At 42.4% G+C, this 21629-nt stretch overlaps 1 protein-coding gene and 1 long non-coding RNA gene across 11 annotated transcripts in view; one reads left to right on the top strand and one right to left on the bottom strand.

Annotated features, from left to right (window-relative positions):
* SLC16A7 (solute carrier family 16 member 7) overlaps positions 1-1740 on the bottom strand; it is a 164576-nt gene extending 162836 nt beyond the window's left edge. For 6 of the 8 annotated variants that reach the window (XM_033866362.2, XM_033866359.2, XM_033866361.2 and 3 more), the window contains exon 1: positions 1539-1740. The gene's annotated coding sequence lies outside the window, so the exon portion shown is untranslated. Of the gene's footprint in view, positions 1-1533 lie in introns of all 8 variants that reach the window. The other 2 variants (XM_033866358.2, XM_033866356.2) reach the window with 1 other exon arrangement.
* LOC109547171 (uncharacterized) overlaps positions 745-21629 on the top strand; it is a 143040-nt gene continuing 122155 nt past the window's right edge. Inside the window, exons 1-2 of one of the 3 annotated variants that reach the window (XR_012324321.1) lie at positions 1889-2103; positions 3027-3169. This is a non-coding gene — a long non-coding RNA (uncharacterized lncRNA). Of the gene's footprint in view, positions 1141-1888; positions 2104-3026; positions 3170-15842; positions 16066-21629 lie in introns of those variants that run through there. The other 2 variants (XR_012324320.1, XR_012324319.1) reach the window with 2 other exon arrangements.

Here is a 21629-nt window from a genome sequence, read left to right on the forward strand (position 1 = left end):
GTGTTAAAATTTCAGATCGCTTACCATTATTAAAATAGTCCGAGCGGGGGTGGGGGGAGCAGTACTTAATTGCAAACTGTTGCTATGAATTTTGCAAAAACTAATTTCTGACTTTATGAATTGTTATGCAACACACTGAGTTGCTTACCGTAATCCTTCCCTTTTACTGAGATCATTCAGGCCAGCTGACTTAGACTGCTTCAAATGCACTGTGGTCAGAGGCAGAAAGTGGAGCTAGGATTGCCTCACCAGGGCCAAATAAGGGTCACCTTGTCCAATCCTCATCATTCTCTGCAGCCACCACCCAGCTCTAATTTTTCAGCCACTCTCCCCCAAATGCACACGTAGTTCTTGAGGTTTCAATGACACAGCACATTCAAGCCGACGTGTCTGTTGAAAGTTTGCAGCCCTCCCGAGTTCCCAGTTTGGATTTACTCATAAAGCATGAGGTGCCAGTAAACGGCACCTAGTGCCCACTGTTTCCAGGCTTTTTCACATCACCCTCACCACTGCCCGTGCTTTTATTCCTCTGCTGCGTCCCTTAACAGACCCAAGAAAGGAGGACACGAAACATTAGCTTTCGTACTACTACCCCACTCAGTACTATTGACGTAGACCACAAAATTCCCCCCCCCAGCCCTGCCAAGGCAGTCTGCAATCCCGTTTCGCGGAAGTAAGGGAGAAAATGGGGGTGGCGGGAGCAGCTGCGAAGCAGCATCCGCCTGAAGGAGGAACCTCGCCAGCCTCCCGCGCTACCTGGCCGTGCCTGGCACCCCCAGCGCGGCGCAGCAGCTCACGCAGGAAACCCAGCGTGAGCCCGGGAGGCGCAGGCCCTCCTCCGCCCTCGTCAAGTCACACTCCTTTTCTGCCCCCGACTGGCCTCGCCCCCGCCACGCTACCTGTGGACCGAAAAAGAACAAAACTCGAACCCCCTGGTATTGCGTCCTCTCCTTCCAGCCTCTCCGAGCCCCCACCATCTGCTAAAAGAGAAGATGCTCCGTACACACTCTCTCACCAACCCCCCATCCCCAGCTCCTGCGGCCGAGGCCACCCCGGGGTGCTGGCGGGCCAGGGGCGGGATGCTGCTGAGAAGCGCAAGCGGCACACGCCAGGCGGGAACCTGCCGGAGGGACTCGTGGGGTAAGGATGGGGGGAGCACCGCGCCGGCAGAGCCTCTGCGCAGAAGCTCGGAGCTTTGGCGTCGCCTGGCCGGAAGCACGCGGGCGCACGGAGCGCTCTCCGCCCCGGACCCCTCTGGCCCCCCTCTCCGATGCTCGCGCGCGCGCGCCCCGGGGCTGCACCCGGCTGAGGTCCGCGCTCGTGTGACGCGAACTCTCCTCCGGCAGCCGCCTGGGGGAATTTTGTCTATATAAGGGCTCGCCGGCTAATGGCTTTGGCGTGCGTGTCACATGTTGGCCATTATTTACACACACGCGTGCGGTTCCCCGGGCAGCTCGGGTGACTGATGAGCGCTCGCCTTCCTCTCCGCTGGCGCCCAGTCCTCTGCTCTTTTCCTCCCGGGGTGTAACTTACTTTACCTGGTCTCCGGCACAGGGTGGGCGCTGCAGCGATCCGTCCCCCGCCGGCCGCCGCCGGTTCGCCTCGCTGTCACCGGGTGAATGGAATTATTTATTTATTTATGTCCCCGGACGAGTCCTCGCCCGCCTCAGCCGGAGGAGGTGGAAGAGGAGGAGGTGGAGGCGGCGGGGAGGGCAGGCGAGGCGGCTGAGCTCCCTTGTGGATGCCCGGGAGCGCGCGCCGCGCCGCGGGGGGAGGCGGAGGGCGGGGGGACGGGGGAGGCGGAGGGCGGGGGGACGGGGGAGGGGGGTGCGGGGAGGAGGAGGGTGGCCGCGAGCTCCCGCGGCTCCGCCTGAGTCCGGGGGCCGCGAGTGGGGGCCGGCCGCCGCCCAGTGACTCCAGGCGGACTGAGCATGCTCCAGGCCACTGTCAACGCTGTAGACGCTCTCTCTGTGGCTCGGGGCGCTCCACTTCGGATTTTAGTTTTGACCCTGAGAGAAAGACACAAGTCTGGTAGAACTGTTGCTCCAGATCAGTCGGAACACGCTTTACCCGAAGTACTTTGGCACCTAACCTAGCAGCCAGGTGTGTGGTAGCTCTGTTTAGATACCGCAGGGAGTGGTGCAACCTAGGGGTGAGGAAAGCCATGCAAAAGGCGAGGAACCTGGCCGAAGGCAGGGAGAAGAGAAGAGTCTCATTTGAGCTTGCAGGCAAAGTGCTGGGCCTTTTTTCACTGGAGGTCTTTGGAGGGGGGCGCCCGGGGCAGGGAGGCGGGAGGGGCGACTTCAGTGTTGGAGATTAGGCTTGCCAACCAAATCCCTCACACTAAGGGAAAAATAAAATTTACACCCCGGGGCGTGGAGGCGTAGCGCAAGAACTCGAAAATAGGAAAGAAGTGAAAGAAGGTCACTTATAAATGAATCAGTTTTAGTTTCTCAAATTATTTAATTCTTCAAAATAGGATTAAGTTATTTGACAATACATAATGCTAGGGATAATGGTAATACCAGTCTTGGTTTTGTTTCTTCTACCTTTACATTTCCCCGCTGTCTAGAACATGTTTTGGGGGAAGTTGGAAAGGAGGGCTGGAAATGAACATTTACATTGGTTCCTCTAATGTTTTTAAAGTTGAAGTACTACTTAGAGGAAAAGAAACAATCCAGGAGAAAAAAGAGGGGGCTTAGATTTGAGAATTCATATTCCAGCTTTTCTGTCCATTTAACTGACCCACCCCCCTTTCCTGCTCCAAAAAAGTGAAAAAGATAAAATGTTGCATTAACCTTAGATAAAAATATAACTTCTTAGAAGCTTTTCTTGTTTGTTCTAGAAATTAAATCATTTCTAAAAAGCCAAGGTAATTTAGTTGAAGTAAGTGGAATTTTGAAGTCCAAGGGACAAAGAATCAAAATGGCAATATGGTAGTAATAATCATTATAATTACTTATTTATCAAGTGCTTATCATTGTCAGGCACTGTTCTAAGTACTTATATGGATTTTCTCAATACAGTAGCCATATGAGATTTGTTGACTGGAAAAAATGCACAACATGAGAGCTGTGAGTTGTTTTATTTGGGGCAAAATGAAGTCTGTAGCCCAGGAAACAGCGTTTCAGAAAGCTCGGAGAAAGCGCTCTGAAGAGGCGGGCGGAAGGTCAGTATATATGTGATTGTGGTGAAGGCGGGGTGCATGCAGTCAAGCACACATTTTTGCAGAAGGTTTCTGCTAGTCGTGAGGAGCAGACGTCACCATAAAAGACTTTAGTGCTTTTCTAGATACGAGGAGATGCAAAAATCAGACTCATAAAATCTTCTCCTGAAAATATCTATCTGAAGGCCTGTTCTGCCAGTTTTTCCCAGAGCACAGAGTGCCTCATTCCTGATCTCCACCCTGAACTCCTTTCAGGGGGTGTTGAAGGTCAGCAGCTGCAGCAGCTCACGATTCAATCTTGTAGAGGTAGGTGGCAAGTGACCATTTGTAGCTGGTAGATTATTCACATTTTACAAATTTGGAAACAAATTAAGTATTTGGCTGAATTCACATTGCCTTACTTCTGCCACAGCTAGTCTGTAGGCTTGAATTTTAGTTTCTGCAGTTACAAAATAGTAATAATATCAACTTTTTATGGCTGTCAGAAGATTTAGGTGAAATGATATATGTGAAGTTGATGGTAGATAATATGAGATGAATAAATGGTGGCCATTATTAGTAACATCAGAAAGTTTGGAAGACGGTATTACAGAGAAAGGGGTAGTTTGGAAACTAAGGAACGAAGACAGAAACTCCAGGAAGAACTTTAGACTTCTTTTAAGGAAGAAATCTGTAAATTGACACTTGTATAAGATATAATAGACTTTTGATAATGATGGAATGTCTAGCAGTGACTATAAATGCTTCATTTTCATTACAAAAAAGAATGTTAAATTTTAAAAAGAAACAACATTAAGATACACACTTCAAAGTCATGTTCTTGAGTGTTCGCTACTGACATTTTTCTCATTCATACATCATTTTTATTTTACTTCAAAGAAGAGAAAGAAGGAGAAAGACCATATATTTCCTGAATTTTGACCCTACTCTCCCTTTTCCTTCTCTTTGATTTTTCTTTTTTGTCCTATATTTCTTTTTCGTCCTGTATTTTTCACAGCCTCATATTCTTGGCCTTTTTAACCTATTTACAAACTCCTAAACATCACTACCCATAGTATTATATCAGAACTGTAGCAAGTTGTCTTTTTAAGTCTTGTTTTTCCAACAATTAAAACTCTGGATCTAATTTATCTACTGCCCCAGTATTAGTATTTGGGTGTTCATTTCTAAATTGCCTTGTTGCTATGGCTAGACATGCTATGTAAATATTTGCTTGGCTTAGAAAGGAATCTGAAAAGAGAATTAGGTGGGAATAAATCCAGTCAGTTTCTCCTATAACTTGCAGTCTTAATATTCTTCAGAAATTGAGGGAAAAAATACAATTTAGGGGAAAAGCAAATCATATGATCAGAACTTGAAATTTTTATGGTAAAATTTCTGCCTTGATTTCTACTCATAGATGAAATAACAATGGGAGAAACAAAAGATAACAATATACTAAATATTCCAGCAACTCTTGTTCCATAAATAAGTGAACTAGTGAATATATACATAACATACAAATTAATAAAGCCCAAACTCATATTACACACCCACAGCCTCATTTCCAGTTTCTCTGCCCTTTCATTCCTCCGCCATGCCATGTCTTTTCTCATTCCCCACCCTCTTCTCTGTATTAAACGTGTCCTTCAAGGCCCAGCATAAATGTCATCACCTCTGTAGCATTTCAAGGATTCCTTCAATAAGAATTAATTCCCATGTTCCTATAGTACATGGTGTATGTCTGTATTTGGGGGATTTTCTTCTGCTTCACAGTATGGCAATATTGTAATTTTTTTGTCTCCCCTATCTTTTAGGCTGTTGGAGGGTAGCAATGAAGTTTTACTCCTCCCTGTAATCTTCCAGCATCCAGCACAAATTCCTGTAGATAGAAAGTAATCAATAATGTTTGCCCAAGGGAGGAAAGAGATGACAGTGTGAGTTTTTTGCAACAGATATGTAGTAGAGGCTGCTGGCACTAATAGTATCCATGATCTGCATGTCACTACATTTCCTGGCTTCTCTTACAGTTATATTGGGGCCATGTGACAAGTTCTAACTAATAGAGTATGAATGAAAGCAACTTACGTTATTTCTGGCTGAAGGGCGTTAAGAACCAGTAATTCTCCTTTATCCCTGCCTTTCCTGCTCTAATAGCCTCATGTTTCATATGGAGTCACTATAACGTGGAGTCACTAAAAGATAAAGAAAGGCTGCTTGTCTTGCACTGGACTCTGTGTGAGCAAGAAACCGTTATTGTGTTTAGCCACTGAGATTTCAGAATTTATTTGTCATGAGAACATAGCCTAGCCTATTCTGACCAATACAAGATGTTATTTAATAAGATTATAAATCATAATGGCATAACAACCCAATGAAACATTGAGCTTACGAGAATGCTCTAATGTGTTCTTAAGTCAAGGCTAAAAATACATATCCTCACAACCCGAACTTAACATATAACAGCCTTTTCTTGGCAAGACTCTGTGAGACCAAAGCATGGGTATGTGTGTGTGTGTTAACTACACACAATAGATTGGTTTTAACTAAGGACAAAAGACCAAATGTCCCAGTATTCCCCTCAGCCTGAGTGAAAATGAACGTGCACCTGCCATCCAGCATCTAGTGGCAGCATACTGTGACTGAGATTGTAGCTGGCTAGCAGCTGTGAATATGATTGCTCTGACCTGGTTTCATACAATATACAAAATATGAAAGACATCACTCCACTGCTTCTAGATTTATATCTTGAGTGCACCGGATCAGCTACTTTGGAAATCTCTTCTATGGAAGCCTCCCATAGAATTGAGGAGAATGCAAACCTAGTCTCAGTTTTCAAAGAATAAAAAAAGGAAAAACAATCATGTTGGACATGGTTGTATGGGGTGCCTTTCAATAACTATACAAGAGCCCAGAGAGGTCTTTTGTCAAAAGAAATGACTCTTGAGGCTCCAAAAATCTCTCCGTGGATTCTGCATTTAAAGTCCTGTCCACTGGGATTTTTCTAATTTTACAATTTATTTAATGTTATCCATAAAGTAAACTTAATGAATTCTAATTATAAACCTAATTATAGATGCCTTCATCTGAATATGTTAAGTATTCTGAAAGCATATAAAATTAAAAACTTGGATTAAAAATTTTTACAATAAACTATAAACTTTCCTAGCAGGGTCTTGTAAATAATGGCTTATAAGCATTTAATATTTAATGACTTTTATCAAATGAATGAATGATGAACGAATATGGTACCAAGGAACCTAGGTTTCAGTGCCTTCTCCTGTACATGTGGTCTTAGGTGGGTCTATTAACTTTAGCTTCACTTTTTAGAACTCCCTGGTACTTTCAAGCACTTCAAGGGCACAAAGATTTACAGATATTATGCACACTGTTAACAAATGAAGAAAATATTTATGTATGTTGAAGGTTTTTTTTCTAATTAACCAAAAATAACTGTTTACTGTAAATATTTTGGAGAGTAGTTTTGATCACGATGCATAAGAATGCGACCACAAAGTTACCTGCTTAACTTGTAACCAGGTGTAACTTGCCCTGTGCCTGAACTGTCCTTGAAGGGTTAGTCATTGTTTGCATTTACATAATGCCTCGTAGGTCACAAGATAGTTTCAGGCTAAAACACTCTCAGCTGCCTGCTTCTCAGTAAACTAGATTTTCAGCTGCCCTTACTTTGTTTTATTTGCCTAAAGTTAGAGCCATTTTGCCATTTTGTCTTCCATTCAGAGGCTCTTTTGCTGATTTGCATCTGCCAGGCATTGACTCAAACTGCTTATTTATTTTCTGCTGTTTCTCTGTATAATTCTAATTGATTTCTTACTGTTGGTTCATTTTTCTGGGAGTTTGTTGATTGTGATCTTGAATTATCACTTGTTATAAATTTTTTTCCCAAGAAATAATCTGTATAACATTTGTTATATGAAATGTGATGTAGGTTTCAAATCCAGCCCTGTGGTTTTTGCTGGAGCCTAGCATGTAGGTGGTCACCTGAAGTTTATTGATTCTGTATTTTTTTTTCCTTGATTCACCAGAATTTCATTTCTCAATGCATGTCCTGAGTCACGGAATTCAATCTTCATGAGTTTTATTCATTAGACGTATTTATTAAGCAACTATTACATGATAGGCACTGTGATAAGCTTTTGGGATGTAAGTAGTGGTTCTCTCAAGCAGACTATACACTATTTCTTTAATTTTCGTACTTATTATGATACTAATAATTTTTTTCAATCTGAACTGGAATTTCAGTCTGAACTGGAATTGACTATACTAGTTACAGTATTGAGTTGAAGGGTTATCCAGAGATTCAGAAACATGTTTCAAAAAGACATGTAGAGTTTTTTCCTCGGAAGCCTTTATGAAAGAGAATGAGCTTTCTTCCATGATGCCAAAGACTTCAAACAACAACTGTGGATTTCTCTGTCAAAATACCAGCTTTATTTTATTTCCAATAAACTTTATTGACATATAAGTTACATTAAAATGCATGCATTTTAATTAGTGTACAGTTTGGTGAATTCTGACAAATTATTATATCCATTTAATCACCACTCTAATCAAGATATAGAGCATTTCCATCATCCCAGAAAGTTCCCTCATGCCATTTTTATTCAGTCCTCCCTGAAGCCCGGGCAATGGCTAATCTGGTTTTTATCATCATAGACCAGTTGGTTTTCCGTACTCTAAAATGGTATGTGAATAGAATGACATCATATGTATTCTTTTTTATTTGGCTTCTTTTATTCTGCATATTTATCTTTAATTCATCCATGTAGTTGTGTGTATGCATCAGTAGTTCTTCATTTCCTTGTTGGTTAGTATTCTGTTGTGTGGAAATGCCACAATTTTTTTTATCAGTTCACATGTTGAAGATATTTGGATTTTTATTATTTAAATACCTCTATGAATATTTAAATAAAAATATTTCTGTGGACATGTGTTATCATATCAAGTTTGATTTTTAATACATAAAATAAAAAATGTGTTAAAAAAGCAATACAATGTCTGAAATTAGTATTTCAGATACTAGGCATCTGAATAACTGGATATAGGACTAGTTGGGCACTTTACTAATGCACTACTTTGGCAAAGACACAAATATGTTTAAAATTTACTTTCTTTGTAAGTAAAAAACTTGATTTGATTATTAAGAAGAGTCAACCAGATGATGTAATAAGTGGAATTGATTTCTAAATTGTAAAGCTTAACAAAAATGAAAGGTGGTATTATCATATACAAAATATGTACATATAAGGGCTTCCCTGGTGGCGCAGTGGTTGAGAGTCCGCCTGCCGATGCAGGGGACACGGGTTCGTGCCCCGGTCTGGGAAGATCCCACGTGCCGCGGAGCGGCTGGGCCCATGAGCCATGGCCGCTGAGCCTGCGCGTCCGGAGCCTGCGCATCCAGAGCCTGTGCTCCGCAGCGGGAGAGGCCACAACAGTGAGAGGCCCGCGTACCGCAAAGAACAAACAAACAAAAACTGCTAAACAACAAATGGACCTGCTTATAGTTTTCCTTAGAAAAGTCAGGTCTGATATAGAGAGAAAGAGGTAGGTGGTTTGTTGTTTGTTTCTTGGTTTTTTTGTTGTTTTGTCTTCTGCCTTTGAAAATTTAATTCCATGTGGTAGACACAGTTGTGTTTCTTAGACCCCAGATGCAGCCCAGATGCAGAGAACGGGGTTAGCAGGAAGCCTCCACATGTCATCAACTTCAAGTTCTGCCTTAGCTGCAGGAAGTCACATTGTCTGATGTCACCTCCTGTTTTGGGTAGCCTGCATCTGGTGACCAAGGGTGGCAGATGTATTAAAACCCAGTCATTTTGATTTCCTCTGCTGCCCAGTCATGCTAATTCCCCTTTCCCTTCTTACATGTTGACTGCTGATAAATATGTTGCACCTTAAACTTCTCAGAGTCTGCTTTTAGGTAATCCAACCTTTGAAAGTTGGTACCAGGAAGGATCTGAGAAAGCAAGTGTAACTACAGACTTTTAGACCTGCATTATTCATCACCTGGCTGGAGGACCCCAACACAGACAGCTTATGGAACAATGTGGTGGTTCATTTATTAAAACTTTTCAGCAATGTTGGAAGGCGTACCAGTGGAAGCTCTGCACTAGTGAAAGTGAAGTATCAGATTATTTAGATGTATGGATGCGGCGGGCCGTTTCCGACCAGCAGAATAACGAGCCGCCACACGCAAGATTCTTCTCGTATCACACTTTATTGGAGCACAGCTTGGTTGAAGAAAGATGGAAGGAAGACCCCGCAATCCTATAGCAGTCTGCTTATATAGGGATTAAGAACATGTGTCGCTCTGTGATTGGCTTTCGCCGATGGTGCGATTTGTGAGCCAACATCGGATAGGTCGCTACTTTACGCAAGCGCAGTGGCCACAGGAAGGATGACTCAGCTTATTTCAGCTTCCTGCCGCGTAGCAGTTAGCTGACCGCGCCCTACATCTCCCCCTTTTTTATTTATTAGAACACCAAGCAGAACATAGCCCGTACGAGGGCAGTTTTCTGTTGGCATGTCTGAGGCACCCTCCTGCGTGCAATGCCAACAAGGGCCGCAGGGTGCAAGGGCTGCCTCAGAATAATGGCTGATTCCCTATAGAGGTGCGATGGCGACAAGGCCTCTCTGTGCAAGGGCAATCAGGACAATGGATGACTCCCTATAGAGGTGCAATGGCAACAAGGCCTCTCTGTGCAAGGGCAATCAGGACAATGGATGACTCCCTATAGAGGTGCAATGGCAACAAGGCCTCTCTGTGCAAGGGCAATCATTTCGAATTATTCAGGGCGGAGAGCCAGGCTGCGGGAGAATCTCCTTCATTAATAGCCAGAAGTGCCTGAGTGAGCAGGACCCTATCTCGATGTGCCCTGATGCGCACACGACAGACCAACCAGAGACACAGCATAATCCCAAATACACAGCAGACTCCAAAGATTCCTACCCCCACCCACTCCCCAAAGAAGGAAAAGGCAGAAGAGAGCCAAGAGGCAAAATCTCCAAAGGCAACGGGCTCCAGCCCGGCAGCACTCAGTTGCACAATCTGAATAATCCTTTGTGGAATTCCAACTAATACAAAGACTTCGATTAAGAATCATCAGGAACATCCAGCTCAGCATCTTCTCCGAAGTTTTCTTCAACAATTCTCGTCAGTCTTGATGGCACCCAGATCGGATCTTGATCCTGTGGGGAGACACAAAGAGATCCCCTGGATCGAGTAATAACACGATCCGGGCCCTTCCATTGATTGGACAACACATCTTTCCACATCACTTTGCCATAATTTTTATGGTTTGTTGCCACATGGCGTTCAGCAGAGGTTTCTTATGGTAAATAAGGCAAGTGAAAGTCTCTGTCTAGGGGTACAGTTCTCTGCGATTCCCCCTTTTTGTTTTATTAAGAGTTCTTTAAGCTGATCTGCCTCATTGACAAACCCTGTCTTTCACAATAGGCTTTCATTAGTTTACTAAGTTGGTGTATGCCTCTTAATCTTAAACTGCACCACAGAACCATCCTGCCCCGCCACCTTCAAATTAATATGATCGTTGTTCTCAGTCTTGACTCCTTCCTTGGGCTTTTCGTCGGCCATGGCCTTGTGGATTATAGGGCAAGCCTGTAATATGAATCACCTGCATTTTTTGACTAAAAAGAGCAAAGCTTTTGGAATGCCTCTGGGGTTAACCCCAGTCTTTTGGGTAACAACTCTTCACAATATTCCTAGCCAAAGCTCTGGTAATGTTAAATTTTTTTTTCTTAAGACTGTAGATGACACATGATATAGCTCATGAAACTCTTGAGCCTGTGTCGTAGAGTCTAGCGCTGTTAGAGCGCGTGTGGAAATTAAATTAAAAGGACACATCCAAACAGGTTGAGAATCATCACAGCGTTCTAATTGTGCATTTGTAATAGCTTGTTCTACCTTTTGAAGTGCCTGATGGGCTTCTGGGGTCAATTGGCGTGGGGAATTAAGATCAGGATTTCCCTCTAATACACTAAACAAAGGTTTTAGATCCAAGCGGGTTAAACTTAAATATGGCCGAATCCAATTCACATCTCCAAGCAACCTCCAAAAATCATTCAATGCTTCTAAGCAATTAGTCCCAATCTCAATTTCTTGAGGTACTATCTTATTCCCATGTACAGCAGCTCCTAAAAAATTTACAACATCTCCCTTCTGTATTCCCTCGGGAGCAAGAAACAATCCCCCATTCCCTAAATATTTAATCAAAACGCCTAAGGCCTGTTCAAGCAACTCCATACAAGGGGCTTTATCTCGACTATTCAAAGGAATAGAAAAGAAACAATCTTTACGCCATTTCCCTAATTTTTTCTTAATTATTCCAGGGTGACTAGGAGGGTTCTAAATGCCCTAATTGTAACTGCTCATTCACTAGTTTGGATGCCGCCTCCAGCTTTTCCTTTGACAAAGGCCACTGAGGTACCCACAGAGGTGTTGTGGTCATAAACTCAGTGACCCTTGAGAAAAACCCAAGCCTCGGCGGTTTAAATTTCCGCGGGCTTCTATAGGGGCGGTCATGCCTTATAACTTACGTCTTATCCCTCTATTAGATATCAGGGGCGGAAGCTCTAGCCTCCGCAGGATTAAAATATGGTGGGCTAGCGAGTGGCGGCATGTACCAATGCCCATACCGCTCTTGTTCATATGCCGCGGCCGCTCCTTCTAAATCTTCCTCCTCTCTAGGATTTAATTCATCTTGAAACAGATATAATTCCTTGAACTCATCTAGGATTGGATATAATCCTGGCACCGTTTCTTGCTTTTCTTTTTGTTTTCTTTTTTCTCTTTTCATAATTTCAGGCCTATCTACCGTAGTCCCTGTTTGTTCATTCTCTGATGCGCTATCTTGAAAACATACCTGACTGGACTACTCACCGACGGTTCACTCCGTGTGTCGAGTTCTGAATCGGTCCTCCATGCAGGGCGCGAAGTTCCCGGGTTTCGGCACCACTTGCGGCGGGCCGTTTCCGACCAGCAGAATAACGAGCCGCCACACGCAAGATTCTTCTCGTATCACACTTTATTGGAGCACAGCTTGGTTGAAGAAAGATGGAAGGAAGACCCCGCAATCCTATAGCAGTCTGCTTATATAGGGATTAAGAACATGTGTCGCTCTGTGATTGGCTTTCGCCGATGGTGCGATTTGTGAGCCAACATCGGATAGGTCGCTACTTTACGCAAGCGCAGTGGCCACAGGAAGGATGACTCAGCTTATTTCAGCTTCCTGCCGCGTAGCAGTTAGCTGACCGCGCCCTACATATGGAGTAACTGGTATCTTAAGGATTACAGGACTATACCCCCAAAGCAGCCACAAGACTTAGCCAGTGGAGCTGGTATAGTACTTGTGTCACTGGATACTAAGAACGCTTAATCAAGGGGGTCAAAACTTAAAATTAGATAGGAAAGAGTTGATTAACTTGGCAGTGTTTCTCCTGATACGGGATTTAACACACTGGCAACTACCCCCAGGAGATGATGTGAACTCTCTACTAGAAAGGCTCCTAGAAAAACACAGAAAAAGCAGTAGCCCACAGATGAGTGTGTTAGTCAGGTTCTCCAGAGAAGCAGTATGTGTCTCTCTCTATATATAGATGTAGATATGGATATAGATACAGATGGCTATAATTTTAAGAAATCTACTGATTTAAATGTTTGGCATTTAAAAAATACTTTCACAGCAACATCTAGACTGGCATTTGATCAAACAACTGGCTCCCGTAGCCCAGTCAAGTTGACACACAGAATTAACCATCACGATGAGCAAAGCTGAAATGCCAGAATTTCCATGGCAGATGGTGAAGGAAATCATTAAAAGCTCAGGGAAGTGCCTATGCAGGAATGTAGATGTTATATACTACCCAAAGACTCACCAATTATTGTATTCTATAGGGAGACCCACAGAGCACAGTATTCAACAAGGCCATAAGGAATGTGCTGGTGCAAGGGGCACCAGCATCACTAGAATGTTCAGTGGTGGCTCTCCTCTGTAGTTTAGACAAGGCAGTTACAGAACTTGGCTCACTGATAACAATGGGGCTGAAAAGGCCTCAAAACAATGTAATTCAGATAGCAGTGCTTAACTACCAAAAATCAGCATACGAAGACTATTGCAATGACTAATTAACTTGGTGTGGCATCCTAGGGGGGCTCATCCGCAGAAAGCTATTCAGATGATTCACAGAACATGACATACAAAAGGGCATAATAGATGGACAGCTGACAAAGGCACTACTCGTCTTGAGCCAGCAGAAGAAATCAAAGTTGGATTACTGGGTGGGGAGGCAGAGGGAAGTCACCCCACTAAAAAAAAATCATAAGTCTTTGCCCTGTTTCCAGACCTGAGCCAGTTTTTAAAACTGGAACACTTTGACTACAGAGATGGCTGGTTCTTAGGAGAAACAACCCTGCAACAACATGACAATTGTATTTGAATGATTCCCCAGGTCTTTCCCCAAAGGAACGCGGGAAAGGGGAAACCTAGATATTATGCAGACTGAAGGACAGAGTGAATGAGTGGACGTTGACAACTAAAAACCCGAAGTATCATCATGCCCCTTCCTAGAATTTGGACATGTGAGCTCCAGATAATAAATGGAGTATTGCCAAGATCCAGCTTATAGTGAGTTCACTAAGTTAATGGATTCATTCAGTGGTCATTTCTGATCCAAGATTTTAACACTGGACAGTTGGAGCAACTCCCACATTGGATCCTTGGTGTTTGAGGTAAAGAGAAGACTCTAATTGAATATCAGTTGTGGCTCCAGGCCCAACTGCCATGAGAGGGGCTATCATTTGTCTCACTGACCTCCCACTTCTAAGAGATGCCTCAGGGGAGAGACCCAGCAGAATCCTGCTCGACTAGGAGCTGCTACTTGAACAAATATGGAGAAGTAGATGCCAGTGGTACAAAGGGTGAACTGTGACAGATGTGAAGATTATACCACCCAGATGCTCTTCAGAGACTGTCTTGCTGTGGGGATGCCATCACCAGGCAGCCTCCCAGTGTCAGTTTCTTCAGAGTTGCCTCAGCTGCAGAAAACTGCTTCACCTGCAGCTAAAGACTGATCAAGGCAGGGACGGGTGGAAAGGCCTGGCCATTTGGACCACTGGACATGTTAGGCAGCCTGGCGTTGGTGGACCTACCTGTTTACTGTCACATTTGGTTAAGGAAGGATCAATAGATGTCCATGGTGATCACCTGAGTTCTCTCTGGAGCTCCATGCTGAATTGGCCAAGTTTTTGTTGGGTCCATCACAACGGAATTTCTTGCTACCCAATCTTGCTTATCCCTTTTCCCCTTCTCTAATAAACACGTTACTCACTAAATGCAGTGGTGGCATTTACTTCTGGAGCACCTAACCTATGACATACCAGTTTATAAAGGCAAACTGGGCACAATCTTTTATTTCTGCCTCAGGAGCCACATTCAAGACACAGAATTGTGTGAAATTCCTGCACATAAAGAATACACAGTCTCACCAAGCCAGCAATTGAAAAGTCAAGTTAATATGCAATTTCCCATCCCTTTCCTCTTTTGAAACTCTGGTCATCTCTTAATCCACATGCTATAATTTAAAATTGTTGTGAATTAAATCACTCACATAATTTTTTTTTACTTCTACTAGCATGCTCATCTTTCTAAGTGAATAATATTTGTTTTTAACTTTTTAAATTCAAGTTTAATGAAGTATAATTTACCTCCAGGAAAATTTACCCTTTTTAGGCAAATAGTCTTATGAATTTTGACAGACGTGTACAGTCCTGTAACTTACACCAGAATCAAGTCATCAATCCACTTCTTGCATTCCCAGTCCCTGGCAACTACCGATTTGGGTTTTGGTTTTGTACCTTCTAACTGTTTTCTTTTTTTTTTTTTTTTACTCACTCTGACTTTTCAACTCTCTTTGGTTATTCTTTATGTTTTCTAACTCTGTTAAAAGACTTCTTGTAACTTCTCACTTTGTGCATCCATTGTTCTCCCGAGAGAAGAATCACTTTTTTTTTTTTTTTTTTTTTTTGCTGCGTGCGGGCCTCTCACTGTTGTGGCCTCTCCCATTGCGGAGCACAGGCTCCGGACGTGCAGGCTCAGCGGCCATGGCTCACGGGCCCAGCTGCTCCACGTCATGTGTGACCTTCCCGGACCGGGGCACGAACCTGTGTCCCCAGCATCGGCAGGCGGACTCTCAACCACTGCACCACCAGAGAAGCCCTGGGGTGTTATCTTTTTCCTTCGTCTGAAACATATTCCTTTTCTGTCTCATTTTGTCTAGATTTCTATTTTTATTTTTATGTATGTGGAGGGTTAGTTATGTTTCTTAACCTTGGAGAAGTGGCCCTCTGTAGGTGATGTCCTATGTGTCCCAGCACCGCACTCCCCTCTCGTCTCCCTAGGGCCAGGGACCAGCTGGCCCCAGGGGAGGCTCTGATCTGCGTTTGCGGACTTGTTCCACTGGCTACCGCTTGGTAGTATTCTTGCTTCTGGTGTCTGCCCCCTGGTGGGTGAGGCTGGTCTAAGATGCTGGGCCGGCTTCGTGGAGGGAGGGGCCAGTGGGTGGAACTGAGTCTTAGCCCTCTGATAGGCAGGGCCGTGCCTAGGGGCGTGTCCAGAGGCAGCCGTGGGCTTTTTAGTCTTTCGGCAGCCAGTCAGCTGATGGTTTGGGCTGTGTTCCTGTCGGTTGGTTGTTTAGCATGAGGCAGCCCAGCACTGGAGCCTACAGGCTGTTGGGTGAGGATAGGTCTTGTTGCCAAAATAGCGACTTCCAGAAGACCTCAAGCTGATGAATATTCCCCCAGTACCTCCACCACCAGTGTCATTGTTCCCACAGTGAGCCACAGCCGCCGCCCTCCTGCCTCCCCGGAGACCCTCCAAGACCAGCAGGTAGGTCCAGCCCAGGCTTCTGTAAAGTCACTGCTTTTGCCCTGAGACCTTGTGTGTGCCCTCCAAGAGTAGAGTATCTGTTTCTCCCAGCTCTGGGGGGCTCCTGCACTCAAGCCCCACTGGCCTTCAAAGCCAAATGCTCTGGGGGCTCCTCCTCCCAATGCCAGAACCCCAGGCTGGGGAACGTGACATGGGGCTCAGAACGCTCACTCCTGCAGGAGAGCTTCTGCGATATAATTGTTCTCCAGTTTGTGGGTCGACCAGCTGGGTGGTATGGGATTTGATTATATCGTAAATACACCCCCTCCTACCGTCTCGCTGGGTTTCTTCTTTATGCCTTTGGATGTAGAATATCTTTCTTGGTAGGTTCCAGTCTTTTTTACTGATGGTTGTTCAGCAGTTAGTTGTGATTTGGGTGTGCTCATGAGAGCAGGTGAGCTCAAGTTCCTTTTACTCATTTTATCTTGATAAAATTTGCAACATTTTTCCTTTCTTTTGACACTTTATCCTCTTTCACCATCATGCCCAGAATTTTAGGCTGATTCCAATTCAGTGTCAACAAGGCAAACCCTCAGGAAACGGCTCCCTTGCATTTTCTGGAACATCTTATACTCACCTGAAGGGCATTTCTGCTGCTGCATGACATGATATGCTAATCCCGCTTCCATATTACCTAGCTCTGGGGCTTTATCTTCTGCCTTTTCCAATCAGTCAAGCTAGCTCCTCCTTTCTCAGAGTTCATTGCTTTAAGGTTCTCAAAGATTCCCCACTTGAACTGAGTAATCACATAGAGGCTCCAGGACTCATGAAATCAAATGAGTTTATGTTTATATATCACCTACTTTCTTCCTATAAGTTTTAGATTTAAATGGCTTTCTGCTTCATTAAACATTAAGTCCATTTAATAGGAAACATCTTTACTACTAGAACTTGAACTGAAAAATTATAAAGGATAAAAAGTTTATTTTTATATAATAGGAACTAATCCTAATTCAAGACTTCATCAAGCTACACCTGGATGATTAAAATACTCTTCAAAATGATTGCCCTATCCCTAATGTTATTCCACCTTCAGCATTTTATCCTTTGCAAAGGCATCAGTATTATCTTTCTTCCTGTTAAAATCTTCCAATGAAAGTGAAGGATTAGAAAGAGAGGTTAGAGAGAAACCACCTGTGCGACATTTTAAATGGTATGCAGATTGACTTAAAGCAATACCTCTGTTCCCCACCAAATGTAATACAAGAGCTTTTCTTTGGGGAAGCCTTTTCAAGGAAAAAATATAGACATACAATGTTTGCAATTCCATTATAGCAACAATTTGTAGTTCATATAATATTTTCCCAGCCAGCCAGAAATAAATATAATAGGAGAGTGTTGCTTGGAGATTAGGGAAATCATATGTTCTTGTACCTTTCCATAGTCTGAGAAAAGAAGTCCAAGTATGCAGTACTATTTGCCTTACTGAGTCATAACATCCTTCATTAAGTGTTTCCACATAAGAATCCAAGGAGGGCAATCTACAAAGTCTATAATTCAGGGCTGGATGAAAATCCGCTACTATTTCATAGAAAATGTTTGGTTTTCTTGTTGCTATTAAGAACAACAAACAGCTCATAAACCCATTCATTCTCAGTCCCAACTGATTTAATTTGAACAATTATGCTTAATATTTCTTATTTTCGTTTTCTAAATTACAAATATAATTAGCCTTAATCTTGAGTTTTGATGTATTATTCCTTTTACAGATGGAAATGTTGCAATATTCTGGGTAAATTTTGAAACAAAACTGTCCCTTTGTCTTTCCTATCTGATATGATCTCATGAACATAATTTTTATATTTACAAGGATAAACTACTGGGTAATAGTTGACAGCTGTTCCTTACAATTTAAAACGTGAATGGATGACTAATCAACACACCTGAACGTAGAAATACTTGATTGCAATTATTTTAAAACACTTCACCTGTGACTTAAAATAGGCAAGGCCTCTTCTGTGCTTGTTACCAGCCAGATCTGTATGTAATCTCAAAAACAGAATCAATAATTCGACAAACATCTGCTGAGGGTTTATGTGCAATAAAAACGGAAACAATAGGTATTTCATGAGTGCTCACTATGTATCAGGAACTAGGTTGCAATGTTTATATTATCTATTTAATCTTCATAACAAACACAAGAGAAAGACTTTTTCTTCATTTTGCGAGCAAGGAGACGGAAACGTGAATTTTAGGACTGTGCTCAAGTCATACAGCAACTCAGTAACATCCACTCTACTCAAGTCTGTCTGATTCTAGGGTTTGTGCTGTACTATAGCCCAGCACGCTATAGTACTATGCTCTTTTAGGCCGTAGGTACAAAGATGAATGAGAAGTGGTCCTTACCTCAGAGAATTTAGTATATAATCTAGTTAGAACATGTATATAAATAATTATAACTCAAGGTGGAAAGAAACGACCAACATGAGAGTCCAGGTTAAGCAGTATAGCAATTCAGGCTGGGAGTGGGAGGACGGTGGAGCAATTTCTGGTGGTTGAAAGAATCTAGGGCTTCTTGTGGGAGAGAAAAGTAGCAGAGTACAGTACAGTAATGACAAGCATGAACTACTTGAATTCAAATCCAAGCTCTGCTACTTATTAGCTGCATGATCTTGGGTGTCTTGTAGGGGTTCGATTTCTTCATCTGCAAAATGTAGGTGATAACAATTGCTTTATAGGGTCAATTGTGAAAACTGGAAGAGCCAATATTTATAAAGCAAGTAGAATCATGCCTGGCACATAATATTTGTCTATTTGTTTTAAAAAATTTTTGAACAGGAACTTAAAAAACAGGAAGAAAATTTCCTTTTAACATGGAGAAAAATGAAATGAGGTAGGAATTAGCAATTTTTGTGAATTTAGAGCCTTCAAGTCACTATGGAAGTGATTTAAATTTTAAAGTAAAATTCTATGACTCAGAGAGGTAATATTTGCATCTAAATTCATAGCACACATATGACAAAACTAGTTCAAATTCATAACATTTGAGTGATAAACAAAATCAACTCTGAAGTTCCCTTTTCCTACCACTGCCTTTAAGGCTATTTCTTTCTTCATATTCCTCTGGTCATTAGGTCCTGCCATTTGTAACTCCATAATCTCTCCTGAATCTACCTTCTCTTCTCATTTCCAACTGTCTCTGTCTTATTAAGGATTACCACTCCCTTTAAATTATTCCCATAACACTCTCTCTTCCGCCCTACACACACTACCCTCCCCCCTGTTTCATTTTCATTTTAAAGAATATATTTGTATCTTTCAGTTCACAGGCCATATATTCAACAGTCTCATGATACCAGTAGAACGAAATCCATGTTTAAAAAACAGAAGAACCTCCGTGTCTAATCCCTCACAGAATGATCCTGGCTTTCTGAGGGGGAATCATTCCACTCACTCTGCACTTTCTTGGCAGTCCAATATATCTGTTGTGCCCTCTCTCTGCTATCTTGACTGTTTTTATAACATGACATAATCCACTTTTCTAGTAGTCTCAGAATTCTGGAAAACAGGACGGGATACACCTGTGAAGAACTTACTGCAAAATGAGAAAATGGACACAGTGATCACAGCCTCCACAGCTTAGATGAAAGACTAGAAACTTAAAAGGAGGTTTGTTAAAGGAAGACTTTGTAAAAGTAGAGAATACTTTTGTTTTCCCTTTTCTGGCCTTTTAATTGTACACTATGAGAGTTTGGGGGAGTACTTTTGGGAGGGCTGGACATAGGTTCTCAAATACTTGGAAATGTATGTGGACTTAGAAACAGTGAAACCCATACCTACTTCCTGCCTGCAGAAGTCTGAAGCTGGAGCTGGTGAAGGAAACTTAGACAGCAGGGAAGAGAATGAAAGAGTGCTAATTTCTGAAGCCGTACATCCACCATTTGGTAAACCAAAGATACGTAAGATCCCCCACAAGTCAATCAGATGCCAGGGAATGTACCTGGGCTTGAGTTGTCTCAAAGGGACCCCACTTAAGAAACTCTATGATGTAAATACCTCCAGGAGACAGAAGCTGAAGAAAGGTAGCAAGAAGTCAGCTGTGCATTTGCCCACATCAGGAAACAGTTCACACAGGGCTGGATTAAATAGCACTAACCAAGTAGAACTTTTGCCTACTTGCCTTCAATCCCTGCTCTGCTCCAGGCAGTGCAAATAGCAGAAAAGTAAGTGAAGGAAAACCAGATCAATTACTTCTTTGCCAGAACAGGTCCCCAGGCAAAAAAGATAGGCCTACATTGAAGGACGAGAAGAAACTTTAACTTGAATGAGATGGATGTTTAATATAAAACAGAATCAGACTTCTTAATTCTTGAAAGTGGTGGCTAAATGTGGGATCTTCCAGAGATGTCCTTAACAGGGAGAGTAAATCTGACATGGTGTATTTGAAGAGAGAAATAAGAAATATGAAACAATGTGTTGTTTGTCCCATCACGTTTTGCTCATTTAATAAACCATTTGTTTATAGAATCCTTCCCAGCAGCATCTAAACTTGCTTTAAACCCTACCATTTAGAAAAAGAACCAAAGGAATACTCATTAGATCCTACTTTTCTCTACACAATGCTTAAACTTTTTTGCAGTGCAAACCTTTGCAGAAGTTATTCGTCCTACCCGGGTCTACTACCTCTATCACATCACCTCCAATTATTCCTCGATAATGTGTACTCGCTTCTCACTTCCCCTTTCCAGAATCAAGTTTTGATAACCTTCATTTTCTAACTCCATTGGATATTGTTCAGCTGTTTTATTTGATATCTCACTAGAATGTAACACCTGTCAACTCTCTTCTTGAAACTCTCTCTTCCATGGCTTCCATTACAATGCCCTCTCCTGTTTTTCCTCGAACTTTGTTGCCAGATATTTTCAGTCTTCTTGTAAGATCATCTTCTACAATTAGATGTTGTGGTTTCTTCTGGTTGTCCCTAGGCCATCTTTTCATGTTATATATGCCTTTCTTCAGTAAACTTAGTAATATCTGCAAGTTCAGTGATCATCTATATGCCAATAATTTCCCAATTTATTTTAAGCCTATATGTTAACAACTGACTTGATATTTCCGTTTCAATATCTCAAATGCACTTCCAACTTCACATGGCCAGAGCTAAACCTGTGCTCTTTAGCCTCTAATCTGTGTCTCTCCCAAGGTTCCGTATTTCTTCAAATGGTAACACTATTCATTCAGTCCTATAAGCCACAAATAATTGTCTTCTCTAACATCTGCCTCTTGGTCAACCTCCATAATCACTCTTTAATCTACACACGTTCTCTGTCTCCAGTAGAATTTGCTCTATTTCATATTTTTCCTACGTCATGTCAATTCAAGTCCCCTAGCTGATCTCCACACTTCTACACTTGCCCTCCTCAGGCCTACTTTACATATGAAAGCCAAAAGATTTTTTAAAACTATGATCAGGTTATGCACTACCCTGCATAAATCTCTTCATGGCTTCCATTTCACTTAGAAAATATATATATATATATTTATTTATTTATTTAAAACTATTAGTATGTCTTTTGCACAGATGG

Source organism: Tursiops truncatus, chromosome 11, assembly GCF_011762595.2.
Source record: "Tursiops truncatus isolate mTurTru1 chromosome 11, mTurTru1.mat.Y, whole genome shotgun sequence".
NCBI lineage: Eukaryota > Metazoa > Chordata > Mammalia > Artiodactyla > Delphinidae > Tursiops > Tursiops truncatus.